A 25,801-nucleotide genomic window follows, 5' to 3' on the forward strand; every position below is an offset into this window, starting at 1 on the left:
ACGTAACTTCATGGTTATGATTGGGCGAGAGCAGTGCCGCGTGTTGTCCATCGCCGCCCGCTCCACACGTACTCGAGGGATATAAAAAAAAACATCCTCAATGTTGGGTGCGATCATACCAGCACTAATGCACCGGATCCAATCAGAACTCGAAGTCAAGCATGCTTGGGCGAGAGCAGTACTAGGCTGGGTGACCCCCTGGGAACTCCTCGTGTTGCACCCCTTTTGTTGTTTTTTTTTTTATTACTTGTTGACAGACGATTTTGGCTCAAATCATCTGAATCTCGATCGGGACCAGATAAGACATGTGAAATGAAAGTAGCTCGGGCACTGCCGGATTTGGACAAAATTGTAGGCTAATTTGATTGTAAACGGGCAAACGGACGAGACTATTACTACGCAATGAGCTGACGAGATTTTAGCCGAATTCCTTCTCTAAGACCCTCTAATTTGCGATTTACCGCTTCTGTTAAGCTTTCGTTTCCTCGAGAAATCCGCTTAGGAAGTCGAAATTCGATTCCGTGTTCCATTTTATCGTATTCCCAGGCATATAATCGCTTACATTCGTATTTCCTTCTTCTTATTTTTTTTCTATTTTCTGGGAACATTTATCGATTTTTGTTGTCCGTAGCCGGTTCTGTGCGGAAGGGTATGACGCAGATTACTCCGAGAGACGGTTAACACATTAAAAACAATTATTCGACTGTTTTATCCATAATTTACGTAACCGGTCGCGACACGAGTTCTTCCAAGGGAGTCACCCATCCTAGCTCTGCCATCGCGCAAGAACGCTTAACTCATGGTTATGATTGGGCGAGAGCAGTGCCGCGTGTTGTCCATCGCCGCCCGCTCCACACGTACTCGAGGGATATAAGAATAAACATCCACTCAATGTCGGGTGCGATCATACCAGCACTAATGCACCGGATCCCATCAGAACTCCGAAGTTAAGCGTGCTTGGGGCGAGAGCAGTACTAGGATGTGTGACGACCTCCTGGGAAGTCCTCGTGTTGCACCTCTTTTCGTGTTTTTCTATTTTGATTACTTGTTGACAGACGATTTTCGGCTCAAATCATCTGAATCTCGATCGGGACCAGATAAGACATGTGAAATGAAAGTAGCTCGGGCACTGCCGGATTTGGACAAAATTGTAGGCTAATTTGATTGTATACGGGCAAACGGACGAGACTTATTACTACGCAATGAGCTGACGAGATTTTAGCCGAATTCCTTCTCTAAGACCCTCTAATTTGCGATTTACCGCTTCTGCTTAAGCTTTCGTTTCCTCGAGAAATCCGCTTAGGAAGTTCGAAATTCGATTCCTGTTCCATTTTATCGTATCTCAGGCATAATAATAGCTTTGCATTCGTTATTTCCTTCTTCTTATTTTTTTTTTCTATTTTCTGGGAACATTTATTGATTTTTGTTGTCGTGAGCCGGTTCTGTGCGGAAGGGTATGACGCAGATTACTCCGGAGACAGTTAACTCATTAAAAACAATTATTTCGACTGTTTTATCCATAATTTACGTAAACGGTCGCGACACGAGGTCTTCCCAGGTGGTCACCATCCTTGCTCGCCATCGCGCCAGAACGCTTAACTTCATGGTTATGATTGGGCGAGAGCAGTGCCGCGTGTTGTCCATCGCCGCCCGCTCCACACGTAATCGAGGGATATAAGAATAAACATCCCACTCAATGTCGGGTGCGATCATACCAGCACTAATGCACCGCTTCCCATCAAACTCCGAAGTTAAGCGTGCTTGTGCGAGAGCAGGTACTAGGATGGGTGACCCCCTGGGATTCCAGTCCTCGTGTTGCACCCCTTTTCGTGTTTTTCTATTTTTATTACTTGTTGACAGACGATTTTCGGCTCAAATCATCTGAATCTCGATCGGGACCAGATAAGACATGTGAAATGAAAGTAGCTCAGGCACTGCCGGATTAGGACAAAATTGTAGGCTAATTTGAATTGTAAACGGGGGAAACGGACGAGATTCATTACTACGCAATGAGCTGACGAGATTTTTAGCCGAATTCCTTCTCTAAGACCCTCGAATTTGCGATTTACCGCTTCTGTAAGCTTTCGTTTCCTCGAGAAATCCGCTAGGAAGCTCGAAATTCGATTCCGGTTCCATTTTATCGTATCCCAGGCATAATAATAGCTTTACATTCGTTATTTTCTTCTTCTTATTTTTTTCTATTTTCTGGGAACCATTATCGATTTTTGTTGTCGTGAGCCGGTTCTGTGCGAGAGGGGTATGACGCAGATTACCCCGGAGACGGTTAACTCATTAAAAACAATTATTTCGACTGAAATCAACATAGCTCGGGCACTGCCGGATTTTGGACAAAATTGTAGGCTAATTTGATTGTATAACGGGCAAAATGACGAGACCTGTTACTACGCAATGAGCTGATGAGATTTTAGCCGAATTCCTTCTCTAAGACCCTCTAATTTTCGATTTACCGCTTCTGTTAAGCTTTCGTTTCCTCGAGAAATCCATTAGGAAGTTTGAAATTCGATTCCATTCCCTTTTATCGTATCCCAGGACATAATAATTGCTTTACATTCGCTATTTCCTTCTTCTTATTTTTTTTTCTATTTTCTGGGTATATTTATCGATTTTTGTTGTCGTGAGCCGGTTCTGTGCGGAAGTTGACGGAGATTACTCCAGAGACGGATAACTCATTAAAAACAATTATTTCGACTGTTTTATCCATAATTTACGTAAACAGTCGCACCACGAGGTCTTCTCAGGGTGGTCACCCATCCTTGCTCTGCCATCGCGCCAGAACGCTTAACGTCATGGTTTATGATTTGGGCGAGAGCAGTGCCGCGTGGTTGTCCATCGCCGCCCGCTCCACACGTACTCGAGGGATATAAGAATAAACATCCCACTCAATGTCGGGTGCGATAATACTAGCACTAATGCACCGGATTCCATCAGAACTCCGAAGTTATTTGTTGCTTGGGCGAGAGCAGTACTAGGATGAGTGACCCCCTGGGAAGTCCTCGTGTTGCACCCCTTTTCGTGTTTTTCTATTTTTGATTATTGGTTGACAGATGATTTTCGGCTCAAATCATCTGAATCTCGATCGGGACCAGATAAGACATGTGAAATCAACCTAGCTCGGGCACTGCCGGATTTGGACAAAATTGTAGCCTAATTTGATTGTACACAGGCAAACGAACGAGACTCATTATCCGCGAGGAGCTGACGAGATTTTAGCCGAATTCCTTCTCTAAGACCCTTTAATTTGCGATTTAACCGCTTCTCTTAAGCTTTCGTTTCCTCGAGAAATCTGCTTAGGAAGTTCGAAATTCGATTTCGGTTCCATTTTATCGTATCTCAGGCATAATAATAGCTTTACATTCGTTATTTCTTCTTCTTATTTTTTTTTTCTATTTTTGGGAACATTTATCGATTTTTGTTGTCCTGAGCCGGTTCTGTGCAGAAGGGTATGACGCAGATAACTCCGAAGACGGTTAACTAATTAAAAACATTATTTCGACTGTTTTATCCATAATTTACGTAAACGGTCGCGACACGAGGTCTTCACACGGAGGTCACCCATCATAGCTCTGCCATCGCGCCAGAACGCATAACTTCATGGTTATGATTGGGCGAGAGCAGTGCCGCGTGTTGTCCATCGCCGCCCGCTCCACACGTACTCGAGGGATATAAGAAAAAACATCCCACTCAATGTTGGGTGAGATCATACCAGCACTAATGCACCGGATCCAATCAGAACTCCGAAGTCAAGCATGCTTGGGCGAGAGCAGTACTAGGATGGGTGACCCCCTGGGAACTCCTCGTGTTGCACCCCTTTTCGCGTTTTTCTATTTTTTATTACTTGTAGACAGACGATTTTCGGCTAAAATTATCTGAATCTCGATCGGGACCAGATAACACATGTGAAATGAAAGTAGCTCGGGCACTGCCGGATTTGGACAAAATTGTAGGCTAATTTGATTGTAAACGGGCAAACGGACGAGACTCATTACTACGCAATGAGATGACGAGAATTTTAGCCGAATTTCTTCTCTAAGACCCTCTAATTTGCGATTTACCGCTTCTCTTAAGCTTTCGTTTTCTCGAGAAATCCGCTTAGGAAGTCTAAATTCGATTCTGGTTCCATTTTATCGTATCCCAGACATAATAATAGCTTTACATTCGTTATTTTCTTCTTCTTATTTTTTTTCTATTTTCTGGGAACATTTATCGATTTTTGTTGTCGTTAGCCAGTTCTGTGCGGAAGGGTATGACGCAGATTACTCCGGAGACGGTTTCGACTGTTTTGTCCATAATTTACGTAAACGGTCGCGACACGAGGTCTTCCCAGGGAGGTCACCCATCCTACCTCTGCCATCGCGCCAGAACGCTTAACTTCATGGTTATGATTGGGCGAGAGCAGTGCCGCGTGTTGTCCATCGCCGCCCGCTCCACACGTACTCGAGGGATATAAGAATAAACATCCCACTCAATGTCGGGTGCGATCATACCAGCACTAATGCACCGGATCCCATCAGAACTCCGAAGTTAAGCGTGCTTGGGCGAGAACAGTACTAGGATGGGTGACCCCATGGAAAGTTTTCGTGTTGCAACCCTTTTCGTGTTTTTATATTTTTGATTACTTGTTGACAGACGATTTTCGGCTCAAATCATCTGAATCTCGATCGGGACAAGATAAGACATGTGAAATGAAAGTAGCTTGGGCACTGCCGGATTTGGACAAAATTGTAGGCTAATTTGATTGTAAACGGGCAAACGGACGAGACTCATTACTATGCAATGAGTTGACGAGATTTAGCCGAATTCCTTCTCTAAGACCCTCTAATTTGCGATTTACCGCTTCTGTTAAGCTTTCGTTTCCTCGACAAATCCGCTTAGAAAGTTCGAAATTCGATTCCGGTTCCATTTTATCATATCCCAGGCATAATAATAGCTTTACATTCGCTACTTCCTTCTTTTTATTTTTTTCTTATTTTCTGGGAACATTTAGCGATTTTTGTTGTCGTGAGCCGGTTCTGTGCGGAAGGGTATGACGCAGATTACTCCGGAGACGGTTAACTCATTTAAAACAATTATTTCGACTGTTTTTGCCATAATTTACGTAAACGGTCGCGACACGAGGACTTCCCAGGGAGGTCACCCATCCTAGCTCTGCCATCGCGCCAGAACGCTTAACTTCATGGTTATGATTGGGCGAGAGCAGTGCCGCATGTTGTCCATCGCCGCCCGCTCCACACGTACTCGAGGGATATAAGAATAAACATATCACTCAATGTCTGGGTGCGATCATACCAGCACTAATGCACCGGATCCCATCAGAACTCCGAAGTTAAGCGTGCTTGGGCGAGAGCAATACTAGGATGGGTGACCCCTTGGGAAGTCTTCGTGTTGCACCCTTTTTCATGTTTTTCTATTTTTTATTACTTGTTGACAGACGATTTTCGGCTCAAATCATCTGAATCTCGATCGGGACCAGATAAGACATGTGAAATCAACGTAGCTCGGGCACTGCTAGATTTGGATGAGTGTAAACGGGCAAACGGACGAGAATTATTACTCCGCAAAGAGCTGGCGATATTTTAGCTAAATTCCATCTCTAAGACCCTCTAATTTACGATTTACCGCTTCTGTTAAGCTTCCATTTCCTCGAGAAATCGGCTTTGGAAGTTAGAAATTCGATTCCGGTTCCATTTTATCGTATCTCAGGCATAATAATAGCTTTACATTCGCTATTACCTTCTTCTTATTTTTTTTTCTATTTTCTGGGAATATTTTGCGATTTTTGTTGTCGTGAGGCGGTTTTGTACGAAAGGGTATGACGCAGATTACTCCGGAGAAGGTTAACTCATTAAAAAAAATTATTTCAACTGTTTTATCCATAATTTACGTAAACGATCGCGACACGAAGTCTTCCCAGGGAGGTCGCCCATCCTAGCTCTACCATCGCGCTAGAACGCTTAACTTCATGGTTATGATTGGGCGAGAGCAGTGCCGCGTGTTGTCCATCGTCGCCCGCTCCACACGTACTCGAGGATATAAGAATAAACATCCCACTCAATGTCGGGTGCGATAATACCAGTACTAATGCACCGGATCCCATCAGAACTCCGAAGTTAAGCGTGCTTGGGCGAGAGAATTACTAGGATGGATGACCCCCTGGAAAGTCCTCGTGCTGCACCCATTTTTGTGTTTTTCTATTTTTGATTGATTACTTGTTGACAGACGATTTTCAGCTCAAATATTCTGAATCTCGATCGGGAACAAATAAGACATGTGAAATCAACGTAGCTCGGGCACTGCCGGATTTGGACAAAATTATAGGTTAATTTTATTGTAACAGGGCAAACGAACGAGACTCATTACTCCGCAATGAGCTGACGAGATTTTAGCCGAATTCCTTCTCTAAGACCCTCTAATTTGCGATTTTCCGTTTCTGTTAAGCTTCCATTTCCTCGAGAAATCCGCTTAGCAAGTTCGAAATTCGATTCCGGTTCCATTTTATCGTATCCCAGACATAATAATAGCTTTACATTCGCTATTTTCTTCTTCTTATTTTTTTTCTATGTTCTTGTAACATTTTGCGATTTTTGATGTCGTGAGCCGGTTCTGTGCGGAAGGGTATGACGCATATTACTCCGGAGACGGTTAACTCATTAAAAACAATTATTTCGACTGTTTTTGCCATAATTTAAGCAAATAGTCGCGACACGAGGACTTCCCAGGGAGGTCACCCATCCTTGCTCTGCCATCGCGCTAGAACGCTTAACGTCATGGTTATGATTGGGCGAGAGCAGTGCCGCGTGTTGTCCATCGCCGCCCGCTCCACACGTACACGAGGGATATTAAAATATACATCCAACTCAAGGTCGGGTGCGATCATACCAGCACCAATGCACCGGATCCCATCAGAACTCCGAAGTTAAGCGTGCTTGGGCGAAAGCGCAGTACTAGGATGGGTGACCCCCTGGGATGTCCTCGTGTTGTACACCTTTTCGTGTTTTTCTATTTTTGATTACTTGTTGACAGACGAATTTCGGCTCCAATCATCTTAATCTCGATCGGGACCAGATAAACATTTGAAATCAACGTAGCTCGGGCACTGCCGGATTTGGACAAAATTGTAGGCTAATTTGATTGTAAACGGGTAAACGAACGAGACTCGTTACTTCTCAATGATCTGGTGAGATTTTAGCCGAATTCCTTATCTAAGACCCTCTAATTTGCGATTTTTCGCTTCTGTTAAGCTTCCGTTTCCTCGAGAAAAAATGTTTAGGAAGTTCGAAATTCGATTCAAGTTCCATTTTATCGTATCCCAGGCATAATAATAGCTTTACATTCGCTATTTTCTTCTTCTTATTTTTTTTTCTATTTTCTGGGAACATTTAGTGATTTTTGTTGTCGTGAGCCGGTTCTGTGCGGAAGGGTAAGACGCAGATTACTCCCGAGACGGATAACTAATTAAAAACAAAACGCTTAACTTCATGGTTCTGATTGGGCGAGAGCAGTGCCGCGTGTTGTCTATCGCCGCCCGCTACACACATACTCGAGGGATATAAGAATAAACATCCCACACAATGTCTGGTGCAATCATAACAGCACTAATGCACCGGATCCCCTCAGAACTCCGAAGTTAAGCATGCTTGGGAGAGAGCAGTACTAGGATGGGTGACCCCCTGGGAAGTTCTCGTGTTACACCCATTTTCGTGTTTTCTACTTTTGATTACTTGTTGACAGACGATTTTCGGCTCAAATCATCTGAATCTGGATCGTGACCTGATAAGACATGAGAAATCAACGTAGCTCGGGCACTGCCGGATTTGGACAAAATTGTAGGCTAATTTGATAGTAAACGGGCAAACGACCGAGACACTTTACTACGCAATGAGCTGACGAGATTTTAGCCGAATTCCTTCTCTAAGACCCTCTAATTTGCGGTTTACCGCTTCTTTTAAGCTTCCGTTTCCTTGGAAATCCGCTTAGTAAGTTCTAAATTCGATTTCGGTTCCATTTTATCGTATCCCAAGCATAATAATAGCTTTAAATTCGCTATTTCTTCTTCTAATTTTTTTCTATTTTGTGGGAACATTTATCGATTTTTGTTGTCGTTAGCCGGTTCTGTGTGGAAGGGTATGATGCATATTACTCCGGAGACGGTTAACTCATTAAAAACAATTATTTCGACTGTTTTATCCATAATTTACGTAAACGGTCGCGAAACGAGGTCTTCCTAGGGAGGTCACCCATCCTACCTCTGCCATCGCGCCAGAACGCTTAACTTCATGGTTATGATTGGGCGAGAGCAGTGCCGCGTGTTGTCCATCGCCGCCTGCTCCACACGTACTCGAGGGATATAAGAATAAACATCCCACTCAATGTCGGGTGCTATCATACCAGCACTATTGCACTGGATCCCATCATAACTCCGAAGTTAAGCGTGCTTGGGTGACCTCCTAGGAAGTCCTCGTGTTGTACCCCATTTCGTGTTTTTCTATTTTTGATTACTTGTTGACGGACGATATTCTGCTCAAATCATCTGAATATCGATCGGGACCAAATAAGACATGTGAAATCAGCGTAGCTCGGGTAGTGCCTTATTTGGACAAAATTGTAGGCTAATTTTATTGTAAACGGGCAAACGGACGAGACTCATTACTTCGCAAAGTGCTCGCGAGATTTTAGCTAAATTTCTTCTCTAAGACCCTCTAATTTGCGATTTACCGCTTCTGTTAATGTTCCGTTTCCTCGAGAAATCCATTTAGGAAGTTCGAAATTCGATTCCGGATCCATTTTATCGTATCCCATGCATAATAATAGCTTTACATTCATTATTTCCTTCTTCTTATTTTTTTTTCTATTTTCTGGGAACATTTATTGATTTTTGTTGTCGTTAGCCGGTTCTGTGCGGAAGGGTATGACGCAGATTACTCCGGAGACGGTTAACTCATTAAAAACAATTATTTCGACTGTTTTATCCATAATTTACGTAAACGATCGCGACACGAGGTCTTCCCAGGGAGGTCACCCATCCTACCTCTGCCATCGCGCCAGAACGCTTAACTTCATAGTTATGATTGGGCGAGAGTAGTGCCGCGTGTTGTCCATCGCCGCCCGCTCCACACGTACTCGAGGGATATAAGAATAAACATCCCACTCAATGTCGGGTGCGATCATACCAGCACTAATGCACCGGATCCCATCAGAACTCCGAAGTTAAGGTGCTTGGGCGAGAGCAGTACTAGGATGGGTGACCCCCTGGGAGGTCCTCGTGTTGCACCCCTTTTCGTGTTTTTCTATTTTTGATTACTTGTTGACAGATGATTTTCGGCTCAATTCATCTGAATCACGATCGGGACTAGATAAGACATGTGAAATGAAAGTAGCTCGGGCACTGCCGGATTTGGACAAAATTGTAGGCTAATTTGATTGTAAACGGGCAAACGGACGAGACTCATTACTACGCAATGAGCTGACGAGATTTTAGCCGAATTCCTTCTCTAGGATCCTCTAATTTGCGATTTACCGCTTCTATTCAGCTTTCGTTTCCTCGAGAAATCCGCCTAGGAAGTTCGAAATTCGATTCCGGTTCCATTTTATCGTATCCCAGGCATAATAATAGCTTTACATTCGTTATTTCCTTAATTTACGTAACCGGTCGCGACACGAGGTCTTCGAAGGGAGGTCACCCATCCTAGCTCTGCCATCGCGCTAGAACGCTTAACTTCATGGTTATGATTGGGCGAGAGCAGTGCCGCGTGTTGTCCATCGCCGCCCGCTCCACACGTACTCGAGGGATATAAGAATAAACATCCACTCAATGTCGGGTGCGATAATACCAGCACTAATGCACCGGATCCCATCAGAACTCCGAAGTTATTTGTGCTTGGGCGAGAGCAGTACTAGGATGAGTGACCCCCTGGGAAGTCCTCGTGTTGCACCCCTTTTCGTGTTTTTCTATTTTTGATTATTGGTTGACAGACGATTTTCGGCTCAAATCATCTGAATCTCGATCGGGACCAGATAAGACATGTGAAATCAACCTAGCTCGGGCACTGCCGGATTTGGACAAAATTGTAGCCTAATTTGATTGTACACGGGCAAACGAACGAGACTCATTATCCGCGAGGAGCTGACGAGATTTTAGCCGAATTCCTTCTCTAAGACCCTTTAATTTGCGATTTACCGCTTCTCTTAAGCTTTCGTTTCCTCGAGAAATCTGCTTAGGAAGTTCGAAATTCGATTTCGGTTCCATTTTATCGTATCTCAGGCATAATAATAGCTTTACATTCGTTATTTCCTTCTTCTTATTTTTTTTTCTGTTTTCTGGGAACATTTATCGATTTTTGTTGTCCTGAGCCGGTTCTGTGCAGAAGGGTATGACGCAGATAACTCCGAAGACGGTTAACTAATTAAAAACAATTATTTCGACTGTTTTATCCATAATTTACAAAAACGGTCGCGACACGAGGTCTTCACAGGGAGGTCACCCATCCTAGCTCTGCCATCGCGCCAGAACGCATAACTTCATGGTTATGATTGGGCGAGAGCAGTGCCGCGTGTTGTCCATCGCCGCCCGATCCACACGTACTCGAGGGATATAAGAAAAAACATCCCACTCAATGTTGGGTGCGATCATACCAGCACTAATGCACCGGATCCAATCAGAACTCCGAAGTCAAGCATGCTTGGGCGAGAGCAGTACTAGGATGGGTGACCCCTTGGGAACTCCTCGTGTTGCACCCCTTTTCGCGTTTTTCTATTTTTTATTACTCCTAGACAGACGATTTTCGGCTAAAATCATCTGAATCTCGATCGGGACCAGATAACACATGTGAAATGAAAGTAGCTCGGGCACTGCCGGATTTGGACAAAATTGTAGGCTAATTTGATTGTAAACGGGCAAACGGACGAGACTCATTACTACGCAATGAGATGACGAGAATTTTAGCCGAATTTCTTCTCTAAGACCCTCTAATTTGCGATTTACCGCTTCTGTTAAGCTTTCGTTTCCTCAAGAAATCCGCTTAGAAAGTTCGAAATTCGATTCCGATTCCATTTTATCGTATCCCAAGCATAATAATAGCTTTACATTCGTTATTTCCTTCTTCTTATTTTTTTTTTCTATTTTCTGGGAACATTTATTCATTTTTGGGAACATTTATTCATTTTTGTTGTCGTGAGCCGGTTCTGTGGGGAAGGGTATGACGCAGATTACTCCGGAGACGGTTAACTCATTAAAAACAATATTTCGACTGTTTTATCCATAATTTACGTAAACGGTCGAGACACGAGGTCTTCCCAGGGAGGTCACCCATCCTACCTCTGCCATCGCGCCAGAACGCTTAACTTCATGGTTATGATTGGGCGAGAGCAGTGCCGCGTGTTGTCCATCGCCGCCCGCTCCACACGTACTCGAGGGATATAAGAATAAACATCCTACTCAATGTCGGGTGCGATCATACCAGCACTAATGCACCGGATCCCATCAGAACTCCGAAGTTAAGCGTGCTTGGGCGAGAACAGTACTAGGATGGGTGACCCCATGGAAAGTTTTCGTGTTGCAACCCTTTTCGTGTTTTTATATTTTTGATTACTTGTTGACAGACGATTTTCGGCTCAAATCATCTGAATCTCGATCGGGACCAGATAAGACATGTGAAATGAAAGTAGCTTGGGCACTGCCGGATTTGGACAAAATTGTAGGCTAATTTGATTGTAAACGGGCAAGCGGACGAGACTCATTACTACGCAATGAGCTGACGAGATTTTAGCCGAATTCCTTCTCTAAGACCCTCTAATTTGCGATTTAACGCTTCTGTTAAGCTTTCGTTTCGTCATGAAATCCGCTTAGGAAGTTTGAAATTCGATTTCGGTTCCATTTTATCGTATCCCAGGCATAATAATAGCTTTACATTCGTTATTTCCTTCTTCTTATTTTTTTTCTATTTTCTGGGAATATTTATCGATTTTTGTTGTCGTTAGCCGGTTCTGTGCAGAAGGGTATGACACAGATTACTCCAGAGACGGTTAACACATTAAAAACAATTATTTCGACTATTTTATCCATAATTTACGTAACCGGTCACGACACGAGGTCTTCCAAGGGAGGTCACCCATCCTAGCTCTGCCATCGCGCTAGAACGCTTAACTTCATGGTTATGATTGGGCGAGAGCAGTGCCGCGTGTTGTCCATTGCCGCCCGCTCCACACGTACTCGAGGGATATAAGAATAAACATCCCACTCAATGTCGGGTGCGATCATACCAGCACTAATGCACCGGATCCCATCAGAACTCCGAAGTTAAGCGTGCTTGGGCGAGAGCAGTACTAGGATGTGTGACCGACCCCCTGGGAAGTCCTCGTGTTGCACCTCTTTTCGTGTTTTTCTATTTTTGATTACTTGTTGACAGACGATTTTCGGCTCAAATCATCAGAATCTCGATCGGGACCAGATAAGACATGTGAAATGAAAGTAGCTCGGGCACTGCCGGATTTGGACAAAATTGTAGGCTAATTTGATTGTATACGGGCAAACAGACGAGACTTAATACTACGCAATGAGCTGACGAGATTTTAGCCGAATTCCTTCTCTAAGACCCTTTAATTTGCGATTTACCGCTTCTCTTAAGCTTTCGTTTCCTCGAGAAATCCGCTTAGGAAGTTCGAAATTCGATTCCTGTTCCATTTTATCGTATCCCAGGCATAATAATAGCTTTACATTTCGTTATTTCCTTCTTCTTATTTTTTTTTCTATTTTGTGGGAACATTTATCGATTTTTGTTGTCCTGAGCCGGTTCTGTGCGGAAGGGTATGACGCAGATTACTCCGGAGACGGTTAACTCATTAAAAACAATTATTTCGACTGTTTTATCCATAATTTCCGTAAACGGTCGCGACACAAGGACTTCCAAGGGAGGTCACCCATCCTAGCTCTGTCATCGCGTCAGAACGCTTAACTTCATGGTTATGATTGGGCGAGAGCAGTGCCACGTGTTGTCCATTGCCGCCCGCCCCACACGTACTCGAGGGATATAAGAATAAACATCCCACTCAATGTCGGGTGCGATCATACCAGCACTAATGCACCGCATCCCATCAGAACTCCGAAGTTAAGCGTGCTTGTGCGAGAGCAGTACTGGGATGGGTGACCCCTGGGATTCCCAGTCCTCGTGTTGCACCCCTTTTCGTGTTTTTCTATTTTTGATTACTTGTTGACAGACGATTTTCGGCTCAAATCATCTGAATCTTGATCGGGACTAGATAAGACATGTGAAATGAAAGTAGCTCGGGCACTGCCGGATTTGGACAAAATTGTAGGCTAATTTGATTGTAAACGGGCAAACGGACGAGACTCATTACTACGCAATGAGCTGACGAGATTTTAGCCGAATTCCTTCTCTAATACCCTCTAATTTGCGATTTACCGCTTCTGTTAAGCTTTCGTTTCCTCGAGAAATCAGCTTAGGAAGTTCGAAATTCGATTCCGGTTCCATTTTATCGTATCCCATGCATAATAATTGATTTACATTCGTTATTCCCTTCTTCTTATTTTTATTCTATTTTCTGGGAACATTTATCGATTTTTGTTGTCGTGAGCCGGTTCTGTGCGGAAGGGTATGACGCAGATTACTCCGGAGACGGTTAACTCATTAAAAACAATTATTTCGACTGTTTTATCCATAATTTACGTAAACGGTCGCGACACGAGGTCTTCCCAAGGAGGTCACCCATCCAACCTCTGCCATCGCGCCAGAACCCTTAACTTCATGGTTATGATTGGGCGAGAGCAGTGCCGCGTGTTGTCCATCGCCGCCCGCTCCACACGTACTCGAGGGATATAAGGATAAACATCCCACTCAATGTCGGGTGCGATCATACCAGCACTAATGCACCGGATCCCATCAGAACTCCGAAGTTAAGCGTGCTTGGGCGAGAGCAGTACTAGGATGTGTGACCGACCCCCTGGGAAGTCCTCGTGTTGCACCTCTTTTCGTGTTTTTCTATTTTTGATTATTTGTTGACAGACGATTTTCGGCTCAAATCATCTGAATCTCGATCGAGACTAGATAGGACATGTGAAATGAAAGTAGCTCGGGCACTGCCGGATTTGGACAAAATTGTAGGCTAATTTGATTGTAAACGGGCAAACGGACGAGACTCATTCTATGCAATGAGCTGACGAGATTTTAGCCGAATTCCTTCTCTAAGACCCTCTAATTTGCGATTTACTGCTTCTGTTAAGCTTTCGTTTCCTCGAGAAATCCGCTTAGGAAGTTCGAAATTTGATTCCGGTTATATTTTATCATATCTCAGGCATAATAATAGCTTTACATTCGCTAATTTCTTCTTCTTATTTTTTTCTTATTTTCTGGGAACATTTAGCGATTTTTGTTGTCGTGAGCCGGTTCTGTGCGGAAGGGTATGACGCAGATTACTCCGGAGACGGTTAACTCATTAAAAACAATTATTTCGACTGTTTTATACATAATTTACGTATTATTTCGACTGTATTATTCATAATTTACGTAAACGGTCGCGACACGAGGTCCTCTCAGGGAGGTCACCCATCCTAGCTCTACCATCGCGCTAGAACGATTAACTTCATGGTTATGATTGGGCGAGAGCAGTGCCGCATGTTGTCCATCGCCGCCCGCTCCACACATACTCGAGGGATATAAAAATAAACATCCCACTCAATGTCGGGTGCGATCATACTAGCTCTAATGCACCGGATCCCATCAGAACTCCGAAGTTAAGCGTGCTAGGGCAAGAGCAGTACTAGGTGGGTGACCCCCTGGGAAGTCCTCGTGGTTGCACCTTTTTTAGTGTTTTTCTATTTTTGATTACTTGTTGACAGACGATTTTCGGCTCAAATCATCTGAATCTCGATCGGGACCAGATAAGACATGTGAAATGAAAGTAGCTCGGGCACTGCAGGATTTGGACAAAATTGTAGGTTAATTTGATTGTAAACGGGCAAACGGACGAGACTCATTACTACGCAATGAGCTGACGAGATTTTAGACGAATTCCTTCTCTAAGACCCTCTAATTTGCCATTTACCGCTTCTGCTAAGCTTTCGTTTCCTCGAGAAATCCGCTTAGGAAGTTCGAAATTCGATTCCGGTTCCATTTTATCGTATCTCAGGCATAATAATAGCTTTGCATTCTTTATTTCCTTCTTCTTATTTTTTTTTCTATTTTCTGGGAACATTTATTGATTTTTGTTGTCGTGAGCCGGTTCTGTGCGGAAGGGTATGACGCAGATTACTCCGAAGACAGTTAACTCATTAAAAACAATTATTTCGACTGTTTTATCCATAATTTACGTAAAAGGTCGCGACACGAGGTCTTCCCAAGGTGGTCACCCATCCTTGCTCTGCCATCGCGCCAGAACGCTTAACTTCATGGTTATGATTGGGCGAGAGCAGTGCCGCGTGTTGTCCATCGCCGCCCGCTCCACACGTAATCGAGGGATATAAGAATAAACATCCCACTCAATGTCGGGTGCGATCATACCAGCACTAATGCACTGCATCCCATCAAAACTCCGAAGTTAAGCGTGCTTGTGCGAGAGCAGTACTAGGATGGGTGACCCCCTGGGATTCCCAGTCCTCGTGTTGCACCCCTTTTCGTGTTTTTCTATTTTTGATTACTTGTTGACAGACGATTTTCGGCTAAAATCATCTGAATCTCGATCGGGACCACATAAGACATGTGAAATGAAAGTAGCTCAGGCACTGCCGGATTTGGACAAAATTGTAGGCTAATTTGATTGTAAACGGGCAAACGGACGAGATTCATTACTACGCAATGAGCTGACGAGATTTTAGCCGAATTCCTTCTCTAAGACCCTCGAATTTGCGATTTACCGCTTCTGTTAAGCTTTCGTTTCCTCGAGAAATCCGCTTAGGAAGCTCGAAATTCGATTCCGGTTCCATTTTATCGTATCCCAGGCATAATAATAGCTTTACATTCGTTATTTTCTTCTTCTTATTTTTTTTCTATTTTCTGGGAACCATTATCGATTTTTGTTGTCGTGAGCCGGTTCTGTGCGAAAGGGTATGACGCAGATTACCCCGGAGACGGTTAACTCATTAAAAACAATTATTTCGACTGAAATCAACATAGCTCGGGCAATGCCGGATTTGGACAAAATTGTAGGCTAATTTGATTGTAAACGGGCAAAAAAACGAGACTCGTTACTCCGCAATGAGCTGGTGAGATTTTAGCCGAATTCCTTCTCTAAGACCCTCTAATTTTCGATTTTCCGCTTCTGTTAAGCTTTCGTTTCCTCGAGAAATCCATTTAGGAAGTTCGAAATTCGATTCCCATTCCATTTTATCGTATCCCAGACATAATAATTGCTTTACATTCGCTATTCCCTTCTTCTTATTTTTTTTTCTATTTTCTGGGTATATTTATCGATTTTTGTTGTCGTGAGCCGGTTCTGTGCGGAAGTGTATGACGCAGATTACTCCAGAGACGGATAACTCATTAAAAACAATTATTTCGACTGTTTTATCCATAATTTACGTAAACAGTCGCACCACGAGGTCTTCCCAGGGTGGTCACCCATCCTTGCTCTGCCATCGCGCCAGAACGCTTAACTTCATGGTTATGATTGGGCGAGAGCAGCGCCGCGTGTTGTCCATCGCCGCCCGCTCCACACGTAATCGAGGGATATAAGAATAAACATCCCACTCAATGTCGGGTGCGATCATACCAGCACTAATGCACCGCATCCCATCAAAACTCCGAAGTTAAGCGTGCTTGTGCGAGAGCAGTACTAGGATGGGTGACCCCCTGGGATTCCCAGTCCTCGTGTTGCACCCCTTTTCGTGTTTTTCTATTTTTGATTACTTGTTGACAGACGATTTTCGGCTCAAATCATCTGAATCTCGATCGGAACCAGATAAGACATGTGAAATGAAAGTAGCTCAGGCACTGCCGGATTTGGACAAAATTGTAGGCTAATTTGATTGTAAACGGGCAAACGGACGAGATTCATTACTACGCAATGAGCTGACGAGATTTTAGCCGAATTCCTTCTCTAAGACCCTCGAATTTGCGATTTACCGCTTCTGTTAAGCTTTCGTTTCCTCGAGAAATCCGCTTAGGAAGCTCGAAATTCGATTCCGGTTCCATTTTATCGTATCCCAGGCATAATAATAGCTTTACATTCGTTATTTTCTTCTTCTTATTTTTTTTCTATTTTCTGGGAACCATTATCGATTTTTGTTGTCGTGAGCCGGTTCTGTGCGAAAGGGTATGACGCAGATTACCCCGGAGACGGTTAACTCATTAAAAACAATTATTTCGACTGAAATCAACATAGCTCGAACACTGCCGGATTTGGACAAAATTGTAGGCTAATTTGATTGTAAACGGGCAAAAAAACGAGACTCGTTACTCCGCAATGAGCTGGTGAGATTTTAGCCAAATTCCTTCTCTAAGACCCTCTAATTTTCGATTTTCCGCTTCTGTTAAGCTTTCGTTTCCTCGAGAAATCCATTTAGGAAGTTCGAAATTCGATTCCCATTCCATTTTATCGTATCCCAGACATAATAATTGCTTTACATTCGCTATTCCCTTCTTCTTATTTTTTTTTCTATTTTCTGGGTATATTTATCGATTTTTGTTGTCGTGAGCCGGTTCTGTGCGGAAGTGTATGACGCAGATTACTCCAGAGACGGATAACTCATTAAAAACAATTATTTCGACTGTTTTATCCATAATTTACGTAAACAGTCGCACCACGAGGTCTTCCTAGAGAGGTCACCTAACCTAGCTCTGCCATCGCGCCAGAACGCTTAACTTCATGGTTATGATTGGGCGAGAGCAGTGCCGCGTGTTGTCCATCGCCGCTCGCTCCACACGTACTCGAGGGATATAAGAAGAAACATCCCACTCAATGTCGGGTGCGATCATGCCAGCACTAATGCACCGGATCCCATCAGAACTCCGAAGTTAAGCGTGCTTGCGCGAGAGCAGTAGTAGGGAGGGGTGACCCCCTGGGAAGTCCTCGTGTTGCACCCTTTTTCGTGTTTTTCTATTTTTGATTACTTGTTGACAGACGATTTTCGGCTCAAATCATCATAATCATCGAAATTGTAGGCTAATTTGATTGTAAACGGGCAAAAAAACGAGACTCGTTACTCCGCAATGAGCTGGCGAGATTTTAGCCGAATTCCTTCTCTAAGACACTCTAATTTGCGATTTTCCGCTTCTGTTGAGCTTCCGTTTCCTCGAGAAATCCGCTTAGGAAGTCCGAAATTCGATTCCGGTTCCATTTTCTCGTATCCCAGGCATAATATAAGCTTTACATTCGCTCTTTTCTTCATCTTATTTTTTTTCTATTTTCTGGGAACATTTAGCGATTTTAGTTGTCGTGAGCCGGTTCTGTGCGGAAGGGTATGACGCAGATTAATCCGGAGACGGTTAACTCATTAAAAACAATTATTTCGACTGTTTTAGCTATAATTTACGTAAACGGTCGCGACACGAGGACTTCCTAGGAAAGTCACCCATCCTAGCTCTGCCATCGCGCCAAAACGCTTAACTTCTTGGTTCTGATTTTGCGAGAGCAGTGCCGCGTGTTGTACATCACCGCCAACGCCGCACATACTCGAGGGATATAAGAATAAACATTCCACTCAATGTCGGGTGCGATCATACCAGCACTAATGCAACGGATCTCATTAGAACTCCGAAGTTAAGCGTGTTTGGTCGAGAGCAGTACTAGGATGGGTGATTCCTTGGGATGTCCTCGTGTTGCACCCATTTACGTGTTTTTCTATTTTCAATTACTTGTTGACAGATGATTTTCGGCTCAAATCATCTGAATCTCGATCGAGACCAGATAAGACATGTGAAATGAAAGTAGCTCGGGCACTGCCGGATTTGGACAAAATTGTAGGCTAATTTGATTGTAAACGGGCAAACGGACGAGACTCATTACTATGCAATGAGCTGACGAGATTTAGCCGAATTCCTTCTCTAAGACCCTCTAATTTGCGATTTACCGCTTCTGTTAAGCTTTCGTTTCCTCGAGAAATCCGCTTAGGAAGTTCGAAATTCGATTCCGGTTCCATTTTATCATATCCCAGGCATAATAATAGCTTTACATTCGCTATTTCCTTCTTCTTATTTTTTTCTTATTTTCTGGGATCATTTTGCGATTTTTGATGTCGTGAGCCGGTTCTGTGCGGAAGGGTATGACGCAGATTACTCCGGAGACGGTTAACTCATTAAAAACAATTATTTCGACTGTTTTTGCCATAATTTAAGCAAATAGTCGCGACACGAGGTCTTCCCAGGGAGGTCGCCCATCCTAGCTCTACCATCGCGCTAGAACGCTTAACTTCATGGTTATGATTGTGCGAGAGCAGTGCCGCGTGTTGTCCATCGTCGCCCGCTCCACACGTACTCGAGGATATAAGAATAAACATTCGACTCAATGTCGGGTGCGATAATACCAGCACTAATGCACCGGATCCCATCAGAACTCCGAAGTTAAGCGTGCTTGGGCGAGAGAAGTACTAGGATGGATGACCCCCTGGAAAGTCCTCGTGTTGCACCCATTTTTGTGTTTTTCTATTTTTGATTGATTACTTGTTGACAGACGATTTTCGGCTCAAATATTCTGAATCTCGATCGGGAACAAATAAGACATGTGAAATCAACGTAGCTCGGGCACTGCCGGATTTGGACAAAATTGTAGGTTAATTTTATTGTAACAGGGCAAACGAACGAGACTCATTACTCCGCAATGAGCTGACGAGATTTTAGCCGAATTCCTTCTCTAAAACCCTCTAATTTGCGATTTTCCGTTTCTGTTAAGCTTCCATTTCCTCGAGAAATCCGCTTAGCAAGTTCGAAATTCGATTCCGGTTCCATTTTATCGTATCCTAGGCATAATAATAGCTTTACATTCGCTATTTTCTTCTTCTTATTTTTTTTCTATGTTCTGGGAACATTTTGCGATTTTTGATGTCGTGAGCCGGTTCTGTGCGGAAGGGTATGACGCAGATTACTCCGGAGACGGTTAACTCATTAAAAACAATTATTTCGACTGTTTTTGCCATAATTTAAGCAAATAGTCGCGACACGAGGACTTCCCAGGGAGGTCACCCATCCTTGCTCTGCCATCGCGCCAGAACGCTTAACGTCATGGTTATGATTGGGCGACAGCAGTGCCGCGTGTTGTCCATCGCCGCCCGCTCCACACGTACACGAGGGATATTAAAATATACATCCAACTTAAGGTCGAGTGCGATCATACCAGCACCAATGCACCGGATCCCATCAGAACTCCGAAGTTAAGCGTGCTTGGGCGAAAGCGCAGTACTAGGATGGGTGACCCCCTGGGATGTCCTCGTGTTGTACACCTTTTCGTGTTTTTCTATTTTTGATTACTTGTTGACAGACGAATTTTGGCTCCAATCATCTGAATCTCGATCGGGACCAGATAAAACATTTGAAATCAACGTAGCTCGGGCACTGCCGGATTTGGACAAAATTGTAGGCTAATTTGATTGTAAACGGGCAAACGAACGAGACTCGTTACTTCTCAATGATCTGGTGAGATTTTAGCCGAATTCCTTATCTAAGACCCTCTAATTTGCGATTTTTCGCTTCTGTTAAGCTTCCGTTTCCTCGAGAAAAAATGTTTAGGAAGTTCGAAATTCGATTCAAGTTCCATTTTATCGTATCCCAGGCATAATAATAGCTTTACATTCGCTATTTTCTTCTTCTTATTTTTTTTTCTATTTTCTGGGACCATTTAGTGATTTTTGTTGTCGTGAGCCGGTTCTGTGCGGAAGGGTATGACGCAGATTACTCCCGAGACGGATAACTAATTAAAAACAAAACGCTTAACTTTATGGTTCTGATTGGGCGAGAGCAGTGCCGCGTGTTGTCTATCGCCGCCCGCTACACACGTACTCGAGGGATATAAGAATAAACATCCCACACAATGTCGGGTGCAATCATAACAGCACTAATGCACCGGATCCCATCAGAACTCCGAAGTTAAGCATGCTTGGGAGAGAGCAGTACTAGGATGGGTGACCCCCTGGGAAGTTCTCGTGTTGCACCCATTTTCGTGTTTTCTACTTTTGATTACTTGTTGACAGACGATTTTCGGCTCAAATCATCTGAATCCTGATCGTGACCTGATAAGACATGAGAAATCAACGTAGCTCGGGCACTGCCGGATTTGGACAAAATTGTAGGCTAATTTGATAGTAAACGGGCAAACGACCGAGACACTTTACTACGCAATGAGTTGACGAGATTTTAGCCGAATTCCTTCTCTAAGACCCTCTAATTTGCGATTTACCGCTTCTTTTAAGCTTCCGTTTCCTTGGAAATCCGCTTAGTAAGTTCTAAATTCGATTCCGGTTCCATTTTATCGTATCCCAAGCATAATAATAGCTTTACATTCGCTATTTCTTTTTCTAATTTTTTTCTATTTTGTGGGAACATTTATCGATTTTTGTTGTCGTTAGCCGGTTCTGTGTGGAAGGGTATGACGCAGATTACTCCGGAGACGGTTAACTCATTAAAAACAATTATTTCGACTGTTTTATCCATAATTTACGTAAACGGTCGCGAAACGAGGTCTTCCCAGGGAGGTCACCCATCCTACCTCTGCTATCGCGCCAGAACGCTTAACTTCATGGTTATGATTGGGCGAGAGCAGTGCCGCGTGTTGTCCATCGCCGCCTGCTCCACACGTACTCGAGGGATATAAGAATAAACATCCCACTCAATGTCGGGTGCTATCATACCAGCACTATTGCACTGGATCCCATCATAACTCCGAAGTTAAGCGTGCTTGGGAGAGAGCAGTACTAGGATGGGTGACCCCCTAGGAAATCCTCGTGTTGTACCCCATTTCGTGTTTTTCTATTTTTGATTACTTGTTGACGGACGATTTTCTGCTCAAATCATCTGAATATCGATCGGGACCAAATAAGACATGTGAAATCAGCGTAGCTCGGGTAGTGCCTGATTTAGACAAAATTGTAGGCTAATTTTATTGTAAACAGGCAAACGGACGAGACTCATTACTTCGCAAAGTGCTCGCGAGATTTTAGCTAAATTTCTTCTCTAAGACCCTCTAATTTGCGATTTACCGCTTCTGTTAATGTTCCGTTTCCTCGAGAAATCCATTTAGGAAGTTCGAAATTCGATTCCGGATCCATTTTATCGTATCCCAGGAATAATAATAGCTTTACATTCTTGGAAGTCCTCGTGTTGCACCCCTTTTCGGTTCAAATCATCTGAATCTCAATCGGGACCAGATAAGACATGTGAAATGAAAGTAGCTCGGGCACTGCCGGATTTGGACAAAATTGTAGGCTAATTTGATTGTAAACGGGCAAACGGACGAGACTCATTACTACGCAATGAGCTGACGAGATTTTAGCCGAATTTCTTCTCTAAGACCCTCTAATTTGCGATTTACTGCTTCTGTTAAGCTTTCGTTTCCTCGAGAAATCCGCTTAGAAAGTTCGAAATTCGATTCCGGTTCCATTTTATCGTATCCCAGGCATAATAACAGCTTTACATTCGTTATTTCCTTCTTCTTGTTTTTTTTTTCTATTTTCTGGAAACATTTATCGATTTTTGTTGTCGTGAGCCGGTTCTGTGCGGAAGGGTATGACGCAGATTACTCCGGAGACGGTTAACTCATTAAAAACAATATTTCGACTGTTTTATCTATAATTTACGTAAACGGTCGCGACATGAGGTTTTTCCAGGGAGGTCACCCATCCTAGCTCTGCCATCGCGCCAGAACGCTTAACTTCATGGTTATGATTGGGCGAGAGTAGTGCCGCGTGTTGTCCATCGCCGCCCGCTCCACACGTACTCGAGGGATATAAGAATAAACATCCCACTCAATGTCGGGTGCGTTCATACCAGCACTAATGCACCGGATCCCATCAGAACTCCGAAGTCAAGGTGCTTGGGCGAGAGCAGTACTAGGATGGGTGACCGCCTGGGAAGTCCTCGTGTTGCACCCCCCCTTTTCGTGTTTTTCTATTTTTGATTACTTGTTGACAGACGATTTTCGGCTCAATTCATTTGAATCTCGATCGGGACTAGATAAGACATGTGAAATGAAAGTAGCTCGGGCACTGCCGGATTTGGACAAAATTGTAGGCTAATTTGATTGTAAACGGGCAAACGGACGAGACTCATTCTACGCAATGAGCTGACGAGATTTTAGCCGAATTCCTTCTCTAGGACCCTCTAATTTGCGATTTACCACTTCTATTCAGCTTTCGTTTCCTCGAGAAATCCGCCTAGGAAGTTCGAAATTCGATTCCGGTTCCATTTTATCGTATCCCAGGCATAATAATAGCTTTACATTTGTTATTTTCTTCTTCTTATTTTTTTTTTATTTTCTAGGAACATTTATCGATTTTTGTTGTCGTGAGCCGGTTCTGTGCGGAAGGGTATGACGCAGATTTCTCCGGAGACGGTTAACTCATTAAAAACAATTATTTCGACTGTTTTATCCATAATTTACGTAAACGGTCGCGACACGAGGTCTTCCCAGGGAGGTCACCCATCCTTACTTTGCCATCGCGCCAGAACGCTTAACTTCATTGTTATGATTGGGCGAGAGCAGTGCCGCGTGTTGTCCATCGCCGCCCGCTCCACACGTCTTCGAGGGATATAAGAATAAACATCCGACTCAATGTCGGGTGCGATCATACCAGCACTAATGCACCGGATCCCATCAGAATTCCGAAGTTAAGCATGCTTGGGCGAGAGCAATACTAGGATGGGTGACCCCCTGGGAAGTCCTCGTGTTGCACCTCTTTTCGTGTTTTTCTATTTTTGATTACTTGTTGACAGACGGTTTTCGGCTCAAATCATCTGAATCTCGATCGTGACCAGATAAGACATGTGAAATCACCGTAGCTCGGGTACTGTCTGATTTGGACAAAATTGTAGGCTAATTTTATTGTAAACGGGCAAACGGACGAGACTCATTACTACGCAATGAGCTGGCGAGATTTTAGCCGAATTCCTTCTCTAAGACCTTCTAATTTGCGATTTACCGCTTCTGTTAAGCTTTCGTTTCCTCGAGAAATCCGCTTAGGAAGTTCGAAATTCGATTCCGGTTCTATTTTATCGTATCCCAGGCATAATAATTGCTTTACATTCGTTATTTCCTTCTTCTTATTTTTTTCTATTTTCTGGGAACATTTATCGATTTTGTTGTCGTGAGCCGGTTCTGTGCGGAAGGGTATGACGCAGATTACTCCGGAGACGGTTAACTCATTAAAAACAATTTATTCGATTGTTTTATCCATAATTTACGTAAAGGGTCGCGACACGAGGTCTTCCCAAGGAGGTCACCCATCCTCACTCTGCCATCGCGCCAGAACGCTTAACTTCATGGTTATGATTGGGCGAGAGCAGTGCCGCGTGTTGTCCATCGCCGCCCGCTCCAAACGTATTCGAGGGATATAAGAATAAACATCCCACTTAATGTCTGGTGCGATCATACCAGCACTAATGCACCGGATCCCATCAGAACTCCGAAGTTAAGCGTGCTTGGGCGAGAGCAATACTAGGATGGGGGTGACCCCCTGGGAAGTCCTCGTGTTGCACCCCTTTTCGTGTTTTTCTATTTTTGATTACTTGTTGACAGACTGTTTTCGGCTCAAATCAACTGAATCTCGATCGGGACTAGATAAGACATGTGAAATGAAAGTAGCTCGGGCACTGCCGGATTTGGACAAAATTGTAGGCTAATTTGATTGTAAACGGGCAAACGGACGAGACTCATTACTACGCAATGAGCTGGCGAGATTTTAGCCGAATTCCTTCTTTAAGACCTTCTAATTTGCGATTTACCGCTTCTGTTAAGCTTTCGTTTCCTCGAGAAATCCGCTTAGGAAGTTCGAAATTCGATTCCGGTTCCATTTTATCGTATCCCAGGCATAATAATTGCTTTACATTCGTTATTTCCTTTTTCTTATTTTTTTTCTATTTTCGGGGAACATTTATCGATTTTTGTTGTCGTGAGCCGGTTCTGTGCGGAAGGGTATGACGCAGATTACTCCGGAGACGGTTAACTCATTAAAAACAATTATTTCGACTGTTTTATCCATAATTTACGTAAACGGTCGCGACACGAGGTCTTCCCAAGGAGGTCACCCATCCTTCCTCTGCCATCGCGCCAGAACGCTTAACTTCATGGTTATGATTGGGCGAGAGCAGTGCCGCGTGTTGTCCATCACCGCCCGCTCCATCACCGGATTTGGACAAATATGTAGGCTAATTTGATTGTAAACGGGCAAACGGACGAGACTCATTGCTACGCAATGAGCTGGCGAGATTTTAGCCGAATTCCTTCTCTAAGACCCTCTAATTTGCGATTTACCGCTTCTGTTAAGCTTTCGTTTTCTCGAGAAATCCGCTTAGGAATTTTGAAATTCGATTCCGGTTCCATTTTATCGTATCCGAGGCATAATAATAGCTTTACATTCGTTATTTCTTTCTTCTTATTTTTTTTCTATTTTCTGGGAACATTTATCGATTTTTGTTGTCGTGAGCCGGTTCTGTTCGGAAGGGTATGACGCAGATTACTCCAGAGACGGTTAACTCATTAAAAACAATTATTTCGACTGTTTTATCCATAATTTACGTAAACGGTCGCGATACGAAGTCTTCCCAGGGAGGTCACCCATCCTAGCTCTGCCATCGCGCCAGAACGCTTAACTTCATGGTTATGATTGGGCGAGAGCAGTGCCGCGTGTTGT

The 25,801-nt window shown here is 43.7% G+C and overlaps 24 non-coding genes and 5 pseudogenes across 24 annotated transcripts; all 29 read left to right on the plus strand.

Annotated features, from left to right (window-relative positions):
• Positions 1-105: 105 nt before the first annotated feature.
• LOC142509361 (5S ribosomal RNA) lies at positions 106-223 on the plus strand. The gene has a single exon (XR_012807538.1). It is a non-coding gene; the product is annotated as a 5S ribosomal RNA (ribosomal RNA).
• A 673-nt stretch (positions 224-896) lies between these two features.
• LOC142507767 (5S ribosomal RNA) lies at positions 897-1,019 on the plus strand. The gene has a single exon (XR_012806014.1). It is a non-coding gene; the product is annotated as a 5S ribosomal RNA (ribosomal RNA).
• A 682-nt stretch (positions 1,020-1,701) lies between these two features.
• Positions 1,702-1,824, plus strand: LOC142512611 (5S ribosomal RNA; annotated as a pseudogene).
• A 1,084-nt stretch (positions 1,825-2,908) lies between these two features.
• Positions 2,909-3,028, plus strand: LOC142511348 (5S ribosomal RNA; annotated as a pseudogene).
• Positions 3,029-3,710: 682 nt separating this feature from the next.
• On the plus strand, positions 3,711-3,829 carry LOC142517549 (5S ribosomal RNA). Its single transcript, XR_012813290.1, has one exon. It is a non-coding gene; the product is annotated as a 5S ribosomal RNA (ribosomal RNA).
• A 662-nt stretch (positions 3,830-4,491) lies between these two features.
• On the plus strand, positions 4,492-4,610 carry LOC142514683 (5S ribosomal RNA). Its single transcript, XR_012810566.1, has one exon. It is a non-coding gene; the product is annotated as a 5S ribosomal RNA (ribosomal RNA).
• Positions 4,611-5,293: 683 nt separating this feature from the next.
• Positions 5,294-5,412, plus strand: LOC142513594 (5S ribosomal RNA). Its single transcript, XR_012809533.1, has one exon. It is a non-coding gene; the product is annotated as a 5S ribosomal RNA (ribosomal RNA).
• A 665-nt stretch (positions 5,413-6,077) lies between these two features.
• On the plus strand, positions 6,078-6,196 carry LOC142507151 (5S ribosomal RNA). Its single transcript, XR_012805413.1, has one exon. It is a non-coding gene; the product is annotated as a 5S ribosomal RNA (ribosomal RNA).
• Positions 6,197-6,883: 687 nt separating this feature from the next.
• On the plus strand, positions 6,884-7,004 carry LOC142509181 (5S ribosomal RNA). The gene has a single exon (XR_012807367.1). It is a non-coding gene; the product is annotated as a 5S ribosomal RNA (ribosomal RNA).
• Positions 7,005-7,594: 590 nt separating this feature from the next.
• Positions 7,595-7,713, plus strand: LOC142510134 (5S ribosomal RNA). The gene has a single exon (XR_012808265.1). It is a non-coding gene; the product is annotated as a 5S ribosomal RNA (ribosomal RNA).
• Positions 7,714-9,174: 1,461 nt separating this feature from the next.
• Positions 9,175-9,292, plus strand: LOC142513823 (5S ribosomal RNA). Its single transcript, XR_012809750.1, has one exon. It is a non-coding gene; the product is annotated as a 5S ribosomal RNA (ribosomal RNA).
• A 542-nt stretch (positions 9,293-9,834) lies between these two features.
• LOC142517423 (5S ribosomal RNA) lies at positions 9,835-9,953 on the plus strand. The gene has a single exon (XR_012813170.1). It is a non-coding gene; the product is annotated as a 5S ribosomal RNA (ribosomal RNA).
• A 683-nt stretch (positions 9,954-10,636) lies between these two features.
• LOC142515273 (5S ribosomal RNA) lies at positions 10,637-10,755 on the plus strand. Its single transcript, XR_012811127.1, has one exon. It is a non-coding gene; the product is annotated as a 5S ribosomal RNA (ribosomal RNA).
• Positions 10,756-11,460: 705 nt separating this feature from the next.
• LOC142514684 (5S ribosomal RNA) lies at positions 11,461-11,579 on the plus strand. Its single transcript, XR_012810567.1, has one exon. It is a non-coding gene; the product is annotated as a 5S ribosomal RNA (ribosomal RNA).
• A 683-nt stretch (positions 11,580-12,262) lies between these two features.
• On the plus strand, positions 12,263-12,385 carry LOC142517503 (5S ribosomal RNA). Its single transcript, XR_012813246.1, has one exon. It is a non-coding gene; the product is annotated as a 5S ribosomal RNA (ribosomal RNA).
• Positions 12,386-13,070: 685 nt separating this feature from the next.
• Positions 13,071-13,193, plus strand: LOC142511029 (5S ribosomal RNA; annotated as a pseudogene).
• A 683-nt stretch (positions 13,194-13,876) lies between these two features.
• On the plus strand, positions 13,877-13,999 carry LOC142517504 (5S ribosomal RNA). Its single transcript, XR_012813247.1, has one exon. It is a non-coding gene; the product is annotated as a 5S ribosomal RNA (ribosomal RNA).
• A 714-nt stretch (positions 14,000-14,713) lies between these two features.
• LOC142506411 (5S ribosomal RNA) lies at positions 14,714-14,832 on the plus strand. The gene has a single exon (XR_012804705.1). It is a non-coding gene; the product is annotated as a 5S ribosomal RNA (ribosomal RNA).
• A 684-nt stretch (positions 14,833-15,516) lies between these two features.
• Positions 15,517-15,640, plus strand: LOC142511477 (5S ribosomal RNA; annotated as a pseudogene).
• Positions 15,641-16,723: 1,083 nt separating this feature from the next.
• LOC142510973 (5S ribosomal RNA) lies at positions 16,724-16,847 on the plus strand (annotated as a pseudogene).
• Positions 16,848-17,930: 1,083 nt separating this feature from the next.
• On the plus strand, positions 17,931-18,050 carry LOC142508461 (5S ribosomal RNA). The gene has a single exon (XR_012806672.1). It is a non-coding gene; the product is annotated as a 5S ribosomal RNA (ribosomal RNA).
• Positions 18,051-18,675: 625 nt separating this feature from the next.
• Positions 18,676-18,794, plus strand: LOC142510499 (5S ribosomal RNA). Its single transcript, XR_012808607.1, has one exon. It is a non-coding gene; the product is annotated as a 5S ribosomal RNA (ribosomal RNA).
• A 681-nt stretch (positions 18,795-19,475) lies between these two features.
• On the plus strand, positions 19,476-19,594 carry LOC142514071 (5S ribosomal RNA). Its single transcript, XR_012809983.1, has one exon. It is a non-coding gene; the product is annotated as a 5S ribosomal RNA (ribosomal RNA).
• Positions 19,595-20,281: 687 nt separating this feature from the next.
• Positions 20,282-20,402, plus strand: LOC142508979 (5S ribosomal RNA). Its single transcript, XR_012807174.1, has one exon. It is a non-coding gene; the product is annotated as a 5S ribosomal RNA (ribosomal RNA).
• A 591-nt stretch (positions 20,403-20,993) lies between these two features.
• LOC142517023 (5S ribosomal RNA) lies at positions 20,994-21,112 on the plus strand. The gene has a single exon (XR_012812786.1). It is a non-coding gene; the product is annotated as a 5S ribosomal RNA (ribosomal RNA).
• A 679-nt stretch (positions 21,113-21,791) lies between these two features.
• LOC142510233 (5S ribosomal RNA) lies at positions 21,792-21,910 on the plus strand. The gene has a single exon (XR_012808358.1). It is a non-coding gene; the product is annotated as a 5S ribosomal RNA (ribosomal RNA).
• A 1,016-nt stretch (positions 21,911-22,926) lies between these two features.
• LOC142515144 (5S ribosomal RNA) lies at positions 22,927-23,044 on the plus strand. Its single transcript, XR_012811002.1, has one exon. It is a non-coding gene; the product is annotated as a 5S ribosomal RNA (ribosomal RNA).
• A 685-nt stretch (positions 23,045-23,729) lies between these two features.
• On the plus strand, positions 23,730-23,848 carry LOC142515573 (5S ribosomal RNA). Its single transcript, XR_012811411.1, has one exon. It is a non-coding gene; the product is annotated as a 5S ribosomal RNA (ribosomal RNA).
• A 681-nt stretch (positions 23,849-24,529) lies between these two features.
• On the plus strand, positions 24,530-24,650 carry LOC142516306 (5S ribosomal RNA). Its single transcript, XR_012812108.1, has one exon. It is a non-coding gene; the product is annotated as a 5S ribosomal RNA (ribosomal RNA).
• Positions 24,651-25,801: the final 1,151 nt, after the last annotated feature.

The sequence above is a fragment of the Primulina tabacum genome, chromosome 10 (assembly GCF_025594145.1).
Source record: "Primulina tabacum isolate GXHZ01 chromosome 10, ASM2559414v2, whole genome shotgun sequence".
In the NCBI taxonomy this organism is placed as follows: domain Eukaryota; kingdom Viridiplantae; phylum Streptophyta; class Magnoliopsida; order Lamiales; family Gesneriaceae; genus Primulina; species Primulina tabacum.